Here is a 9,591-nt window from a genome sequence, read left to right as displayed (position 1 = left end):
TAAATTCAGAAATCAATGTAGAAGAACTGAGCATTCAGGCTAAAGAGTTTTTTGAAAATAACGATACCGGGGATGTTTCTAACGCTATGTTGTGGTGTACATTTAAATCGTACATGAGAGGATGTCTCATTAAACTGGGGGCTAATATAAAAAAAAAGAAAGGAAGAGAGCTGAAAGAGCTTAATATAGATCTGGCAAAACTGGAACATCTTCATAAGACTACTCTAGATCATAATATCTTGGAGGATATTAAGGAGATTAGAAAAAAAATCCTAGTAAAAAATCAAGAGAAAATTAATAAAGCAATGCTAACATTAAAGCAAGGATGGTATTATGGAAATAATAAAACAGGGAAGAATCTCACAAATAAATTAAAAAACAAAAATAAACTTCAATCTATAAAATCCATAATAGCTGGAAACAAAAAATGTATTTCGCCAACTCAAATAGCTAATGCATTTGAAGAATATTATAAAAGTCTATACAACTTAAAATATAATGACCCGTCAGAAGGGGAAATACAGCGTTTTTTGGATAAACTAAATTTGCCAAAAATAACTACTGAGAAATTAAACCAGCTAAACATGCCATTCTCCATACAGGAGATTAGTAACACCATAAATGCATTAATAGCTGGTAAAGCCCCAGGCCCAGACGGCTTTTCATCAATCTTTTATAAAAAACTCAATGGCATAATTTCCCCATACCTATTGAAGACATTTAATGAATTCGCCACTCTCAAAGTTATTCCAGCAGAAATGCTTCAGGCTTCTATAATTCCAATCCCTAAACCAGATAAGGACCCAATATATACGTTAAACTACAGACCAATTTCTCTTATTAATTTAGACATTAAAGTCTATTCAAGAATTTTGGCAGATAGACTTAAAAGAATTATACCAGATATCGTACATATAGATCAGAGCGGGTTTGTAGAAGGTAGAGGTACGTCTGATAATATCAGGAAGTTATTGAATGTTATATACCATGCAAGTCAAAGTTCGTCCCCTTTTGCCTTGGTTACCCTCGACGCCGAGAAGGCCTTCGACCGAGTAAATTGGAAATATCTGGAAGAGGTTTTGAAGGCCTTCGGCATAGAAGGTTTATATAAGGAATGTACAATGGCACTATATAAAGATCCCCAAGCTAGAGTTACAGGATTTTTGTTTCAATCAAATTGGTTCCCAATTAGAAACGGGACACGACAGGGCTGCCCATTGGCACCCCTTTTATATATTCTTTCTATAGAGCCTTTGGCAGCTGCGATTAGACAGAGTGAGGGTATCAGCGGGTTAATGGTGAATACAAAGGAGAATAGAATTACACTTTATGCAGATGATGTTCTGCTGTCCCTTACGGACCCCATCAGATCCATTCCAGCCACATTCTGTCTCATTAAAGAATATGGAAAAATTTCTGGCTACAAACTAAATATAAAGAAAACCCAAATTCTGACAAGAGGCCTAAGTAGGCCTGGGGAAAATACGCTTAAAAAAGAATTTAATTGTGACTGGGAAGCTAGTAATATAAAGTATTTAGGGGTAAGACTATCTTTGGAATTCAGAGAAATTGGAGAACTTAATTATACAGAAATTGCAACCCAATTTAGGAATACTCTAAAAAATTGGAGGGGGCTAGAATTGTCCTGGTTGGGGAGAATTGAGGCAGTAAATTCTTATCTACTCCCTAAATTGACATTTTTATTTGGCAACCTCCCGTTGAGGGTGTCCCCCCAGACGATACGTGGTCTCCAGAAACAAATAACAGATTATATCTGGCAGGATAGGCGACCTAGAGTGTCACTGGAAATCTTACAGAGACACTGGAGTGAAGGGGGAGTATCCTTTCCGGATATACAAAAACTCTATATAAATAATATGGTTGCACACTTATTTAAGTGTGACAACTTTACAACATCAAGACCAATTTGGTTAGAAATTGAAAAATCGGATTTTGGTAATATCGAACCTCTATTTCTTTTGTGGTGCGACAACGAATTTGTAAAAAATATAAAATCTAACAACCCAATGAACAACACAATGATATATATAGTAAAATATCTAAAGAAAAAATATGGTACCAATCATATATCAAGAAATGCCCCATTAACCTGTTTAAAATATTACATAAAAGATATAAATATTCAAGTATGGGAAAACTGTGGAATTGTAAGATTTACGGAACTATTAGAAGACAATAAAATATGGTCATTCCCAATACTACAGTCTAAATATAATCTCCCTCCCAAAGAAATATTTAATTACTTAAGAATAAAATCTTTTATTATGGGAAAGACTTTTTCGGAAACTTCTCCAATAGATCAGTTTACACTATCTCATTATAGGAAAAAAATTGCCTCCAGATTTAATCAATTCATAAGGAGACAAACCCAAATAGACAAAGTGACAGCAATGATTAAATGGGAGCAAGAACTCCATTTTTCTTTGCCGGTCGAAGACTGGCTTTCGGGCCTAAAATTAGTTAAAAGACATATACATGGGGTAAATGTACGGGAAGTATACTTTAAACTAGTATATCGATGGTACCTGGTACCAACACGCCTTCACAGATTTCAACCCACACTTCTACCAGATTGTTGGAGATGTGGCAGGGAACTAGGCACATTCCCTCATATATGGTGGAACTGTGAGGAGTTGAAACCTATGAAAATAATTTTGTCTGATTTGGTAAATTTCATTTTGAAAGCACAAACTGTTATCACGGCTCAAATGTTTTTGTTTCACTTAGATATGCCAAGGGTCAAGATAAAATTTAAAATCCTAATGATACATATATTTATGGCAATCAAATTAGTAATGGCCAGAAATTGGAGAATTATGGGACCGTTAGATTGGCATGATATTTGCATACAAGTGGACTATCAAGGAAGGATGGAAGCTGGCATAGTAACAAATAAAGTTTCCAAAGAGAATTACGACGAGATCTGGGCCCCTTGGAATGGATACTTTAACACTCAAAATTAACCCCCCCCTCCCCCCTAAATGTCAATCTCTCTAAGGCAAGGTAGTAACCACATGAGGAAGTGTATGTAGAGTCTTTTGAATGTATTTCTTTGTTTTTTTCTTTTTGGACTATGCAACTAGAAAGGATGGGAAAATGAGTGAAAAGGGAAAGTAAAGAGGGAAGTGTATGTATATACTGTATGTATAATATTTAACTTTCGATAGTATATCAAACCTGCTTCTTTTTATTTGTCTCTTTGTAAGCGTGTTAAATGGATATGTATGTAATTTTTTTATTATAACGAAAAATAAAATATTAATAAACATGAAAAAAAACCTTTTTTTTTTTTTTTTAAATGTAATTTTTAACTTTTTTAAGCTTATTTTAAAGCTTTTTTTTTAACGTTAAACCCTAGTTAGCCTAACTCCAAATCCCCAAATTCCCCACTAACTTCCACCCACCCCAGTTAGCTAAATATATAATTTTAAAATATTTAAATTAATTAATCAAATAAATTTAACCCCTGAGGGTTAAAAAAAAAAAAAAGAATTAACCCTCAGGGGTTAAAAAAATAATAATCAGATGACAGTAAAATGTAATCCCTGCCAATTGATCACTGTAGTCAGTGATCAATTGGCAGGGAAGGGGTTAATTTTTTATTAACATGGGTAAAGGGGGGTGGGATTTTAATTAAACTTTTTTTTTTTTTTTTTAAACAGGGGGCAGGATCAGTGAAGATCCGTCTCCCTGCACTTCACAGTGAACCCGGAAGTGCATGGAGGCGGAAGGTGAGTATACTGAGCACATGTGCTCGCTCTGACATGCTGAGACCGGAGCACCATTAACCCCGCGATCGCGGCGATCTGGGGTTAATTTTACCGTGTGACGGACCAGGTCCGTCACCCGTCGTTAAGGGTATCCCCAGGATGACGGACCTCGTCCGTCACCCGTCCTGAAGGGGTTAAGGTACAATCTGCATTGAGCCACAGTGTATCTGTGTATATTACATTTCTACTGCAGTTCAAGATCACCCTCTAAAGACTCTCATTCAGAACTTTTGGACTCCTAAGCAAGTTGTTAATATAGTTTATGTGTATAATCTAACTTATTGTGATGTATAGGGGTGATTATATATACACCACTAAATCACAGGGATAAGTTGCTGATTTTTCACATTCCAATTGATTGCCTATTGCAAGGCTATCATATAGGGCTGACACTTTTTAATGAAAAGTTTTATTGGTGTTCGCGCTGTCGAGTGTCCAATTTGAGTTCCATGCACTCGACGACCAAACACCACTGGATTCGTTCGACTAAACAAGATGGCCGCCGCCACGTGTTCAAATGCCACTTCGAATGACTTCAGGAGTGCGACAGTTTGAATGGTTACTGTCTAAGTCCAAACAGGCACAGAGTTTTTAACCCAAAATTTAAAAAAGGGGCCGGGAGGGCAGGAGGCTGGCAAACAGGCTCCTCCAAGAATCAGTGACAGGGCTACTTTCATCGCATATCTTCCCTTCCAAGGGGAGACTAACCAGGTACCTGACCTCCTGTCGGTCGGTACCTGAGTTAGTCGAGCAACCCACCCACAACCAAGCACTTGAACTGTAGCTCTTGGGTGTCCAGCTTTGTTCTGTCTGTCCCATGCTGCAGAGGGGGCGTCCGCCATCCCCGATCTCCCTTGTGCTCCTAGGCATGAAGTTGTAAGTATGTGATGGGCAGAGGCCAACTGTGCTCTGCCCTGATGATAGCTCTTCTGCCGGGATGGGGTCAGAGGATACTACCCCCAGAACCTGGTTGAGGATCTGCTGTGGAGAGGCAGGATCGCCTACCTCCTCCTCCTGGCATTCCTGCGGTGTTGGTTGGGGATCTGCACCGGCCTTCCAGCATCCCTGTAGGTCTGGTGCAGAGACCGCGGTCCCATCTGCACCATTGGGGTCAGAAGTGCTGCCCCTCTGTAGTTGGGGAGAGGGACCAGCTGTCTTCTCTTCCGGTATATCCGGTTGTAGCTGGGGATGGAGACCGACTGCCTCCACTTCCTGTGTTGCACACTGCCGGTGGGGAGTAAGACCGACTGTCTCCACTCCCAATAACTTGCCCTGCCGCTGGGAAGAGAGACCGATTATCTCCTCTCCCTGTAAGCTAAGCTGCCGCTGGGAAGGCGAACCGACTGGCTGCTGCTGGGGAGAGAGACCGTCTGTCTCCTCTCCCTGTATGGTACACGGCCGCTGGGGAGTAGGACCGACTGTCCCTACATCCGGGAACTCCAGCAGTAATTGGGAATGTGGGCCGGCCAGACGCCCAGCATCCCTTTAGGGACGGTGGAGAGACCTCGGTCCCATCTCCACCTCCCGTCTGGAGGTCTTCCCAGGAATAGTTGATGAGGTCCCCGACTACTGGAGCTAGTAGCGAAGCAGGGGCTACCTCAGCCAGGTCAGACAAAGCTGTAGGGTTGTAGGTCTGAGTCTGCCATCCAGCTTTCCTGCAGGGTATATTGGGGTCGGATTAAGCGGAGCATGTGTTGGTAGTCCTACTCCAGTACTCACTCTTAAAGTAACCAGGTGGGTGAGGTCTCATCCCAGCTCAATAGCTTCTGGGAACGGCAGCATCTTTTCCCGGTATCAATGAATAACCCAGAAACATGACTCTTCTGGACCCCCAAATTCATAGTCCTCCTTCATTGCCCTTAGCAACAGGCCAGGGCCATCGTAGCCCTCCCCCTCTGGCTGAACGCCCTATGCCACCCAAGTGTCTTGCTGGACTGCGTACCACCATAACGCTCGGTACGAGTCGTCCAGCATCAGCTCTCTCTTGACCAGCAACTCAAGGTGCCTTATCCACTCGGTCAAGGGTTGTTCTCCCAGGATCACCATCCGTTGGGTCACTTGTTCCTGCCAGCGGTGCACTTTACTTGTAAGCTTCTTTTTCTGCCAAAGCTGTGCTACCTCCATAGACTCTACCAGAGGTCTTGCATTAGAGATTCTCTCCACTACGATTCCTCCTCGGCTGAAACAGGGTCATAATCCTGAGCCAGGGCGTATTGTAGTCTCCTCCTCGTATAGGGATGCTGCCCGGGGGCTAGCTCGCTCCATCTCCTGAGTTCCTCCGCAACCAGGGGAGCTGCACGCATGCTAGCGTTGCCCTCAATTATAAAACTAACTATACCGGTGTCTCCAGGATGCTTCTATACTCCTAGGAAGCTATCCCACCACTGCCACTAAATGTGACAGACTGCCTGGCACCCTGACCGGGTACCTCTGTCAATCGCTGCTTCCTAGTACTTGCGAGCTCCATAAGCACTGTACTGGAACACCATAACCACCGTAAACCCCACAAACCGCCACAGCTTGGTTGGGGTCTCGCCATCCTCCTCTTACCCTGGACCCAAGACTAGGATCCAGCTTCCAGTGGGTAGACCTCTCCTAGTCCAGAGAGAATAGCAGGAACAGCTCTTATAAGAGCTAGTGATTATACCCAGGGGAATATTGTGATGTAGCAATCCCCAGAGTGTATTTAGTTCTCCAATCCCCAAAACATGAGCCAAGACTTCATGAAGGGATAAACGAATCTCTGTTTAATGGTAGCCACAACTGGCCTTTTAGGACAGTCCCCATATGCAAGGTGTACACCTACATGGACCTTGTTGGGGACAGGGACATGAACTTAACAACCAATAACAGCAAGGTTACAAAGTATGAAACTCCCCTACACATCATACAATCCCTCCTCTCTGCCTGGGAGATAATTGAGGCAGATACTGTATTGACCTAATTATCTCCAGGCAGAAAAACACGTATTTTACAAAACCCCAAAAGTACCCCAAAACCACATAAAATCCCCACAAATATTACATCCTCTGATAGCCCTGATCTGGGGGACCAACATCTCCCAAAATGACCCAGATCAGTTCAGAAAAAAAAAAAAAATTCTATGATTTTTTAACACAGCAAAGCAGCATAGGAGTTATCTACCCACATAAACATCATTTCAGGGCAGCAAGACAGAGTCTCAGGTGTAAAAAGGTCTGTCTCTATCATCACAGCATGTCCTCTAGGGTGCCAGTCCCCCATCAGGTGAGTCCAGAATTCAGAGTAGTCGGTATAACAAGCCAATAAGTCAGTACAGGCAGCTAACAAAGAATAATCAGGCCAAACCAAAAATCTGGAATAATCAAACAAATTGACAAAGTCCTATTCAAAGTGATTCAATAGTTCAGCTCTGCATGGCAGACTATGAAACAGTCTGTTATGCAGACTTTTGTATAGCAAACACAATACTTTCTCTGGGGTGACTTTTTACAGAATGTGGGGGGGGGGGGATTCTGGAAGGAAAGTCTTTGGACATCTTCTGATTCCAAAGAGGGAGGGATTGGGGGACTGGGTATATAAAATATTGGGCAAATGTTTCACCATAAAGTCAAGGAATAGCTTCCCTATGGCTGCTTTTTTTTACATAGCACATAGGAATTGAAATAGATTACAATTTTCTTGCACAAGTTCACTAGAGAATACTGTATGTAATGTGTGCAGACTATACATATTACTTTAGGCGTGAGGTGGATTTTAAAAATGATGCATTGCACATATCAGTGTCCCACACATCATGGAGACAAGGTGGATAGGGTAGGAGGTGAGAGGCGACCTAAGAGCCCATTAAGGGACTCGGGAGTGCTAATGGTCCACAGGTTAGGTGGCGCAATATTTGCTTTGCCACGGGTGCTGGCAACCCATCCTATACCACTAAGATGGGGGCTTTAATAATAATATTCAGGGGGAGGACCTAGTTCCCAAAACATCCATGGGCGACGGGTGGTGAATCAGTTACATTAAAGAAGGAGAGGAAGGGTGGACATGCTATTGTGCACCCCCTACAATACTCTCCCAGTCACAATGGATTCCGTAACTTCTAACCACCCCTCAATAATAACAGTGAGGGGGGGTGGGGCAATAAATCTATACCTTTAGAATAAAAAAATATACATACCCATATGAAGTCTTCTTTCTTCTAACTTTTATTCAGCCCCAAAAAGGCCTAATTAAAATCCAGAAAACCCAACACAACTAATTAAAATGAAAAAGAAGAGTAATTACGAAAAATAAATTAATAAAAACTGCAGTACAGTAAAAGTATTAATTCTAGGATGGCCTCTGTGCTCGGATAGTGGGGAAAGCCCTTATATTGGGGTTTTTTCAGCTATTACAATATGTGTGAAAATTTCCCACACTAGAAAAATCTTAGTTGTGAATGATAATTTGCGAATGTGCAACCTGCTGAATGCATTCCGTTTAAAATCGGTGCTTTGTGAATCCTCTGAATCCTTTACTTTGTATAAGATTCTGATGCAAACGTACTGTTTTTAATCTGGACATTTAATGCATCCAGGCGATTGCTGTAGATTCGCTCAGGCTGACCCATAATTTGATTTGAGTAAATATGAGAATTGGCATTGCGACTGGAATTTGGTCATTTTCACCGGATTTTCTCCATCCAGATGTTATCCGTTTTGTAGTGAATAACCCTGCAAGTATTGCATCTGGATGTGATTTGTCAAGCGTTATATCACAAAATAATTAGTGCACAACCCACCACATAGACTAAGTCTAGTGGCAATTCCAAATGTATGAACCAAGGTTTGCAATATTTATATGTTAGAAGAAACACTGGCTGTCTTTTTAAACATATATCAGTCAAGAAGAAGAGTACCGTGTTTTTAGCAGAGAGAATGTAGCTGGAAGGCTGCAAAACATTTACAAGTTGTTAGGGATCGACCGATATAGATTTTTTTAGAGCCGATACCAATAATCTGTGAACTTTCAGGCCGATAGCCGATAACTTGACGATATTCTGTTCATTTACCATTTTGAAAAAATAAACTAATCCTAAAGATAAATGCACAAAATATACATGCCACATGTAGTGGATGAAGTGTGTTTAGACAGGGGTGCTGTGTGTGTTTGTGTAGTGTGTATAGTGAATGCAGTGAGTGTTTGTGTAGTGTGTATCTATAGTGAATGCAGAGTGTGTTTGTGTAGTGTGTATATATAGTGAATGCAGAGTGTGTTTGTGTAGTGTGTATAGTGAATGCAGTGAGTATTTGTGTAGTGTGTATAAATAGTGAATGCAGTGTGTGTGTAGTGTGTGTATACTGAATGCAGAATGTGTTTGTGTAGTGTGTATAGTGACTGCAGAGTTTGTGTTTGTGTAGTGTTTGTGTGTATGTAATGCAGTGTGTGTGTGTGTGTTTGTGTGGTGTGTGTACATAATGCAGTGTGTGTGTGTGTTTGTGTAGTGTGTGTATGTAATGCAGTGTGTGTGTATATGTAATGCAGTGTGTGTGTATATGTAATGCAGTGTGTGTGTTTGTGTAGTGTGTATGTAATGCAGTGTGTGTGTTTGTGTAGTGTGTGTGTGTGTATGTAATGCAGTGTGTGTGTGTTTGTGTAGTGATGTAATTTGTGTAAAATGGGGGGGATTTTTTTATGTTAATTATTATTTTTTTATATTTAAATGGTGTTTTTTTCTTTTAGTCCCCCCTCCCTGCTTCTTACCAGGGAGGGGGGATATTGTATTCCCTGGTGGTCCGGTGGCTTGTTAAGTACTGGGGGGGCCCAGCAGCAAGCGCTGACT

Source organism: Pelobates fuscus, chromosome 9 (genome assembly GCF_036172605.1).
Source record: "Pelobates fuscus isolate aPelFus1 chromosome 9, aPelFus1.pri, whole genome shotgun sequence".
NCBI classification, from domain to species: Eukaryota; Metazoa; Chordata; class Amphibia; order Anura; family Pelobatidae; genus Pelobates; species Pelobates fuscus.
The sequence above is the reverse complement of the archived record's forward strand: the minus strand, read 5'-3'. Positions refer to the sequence as shown.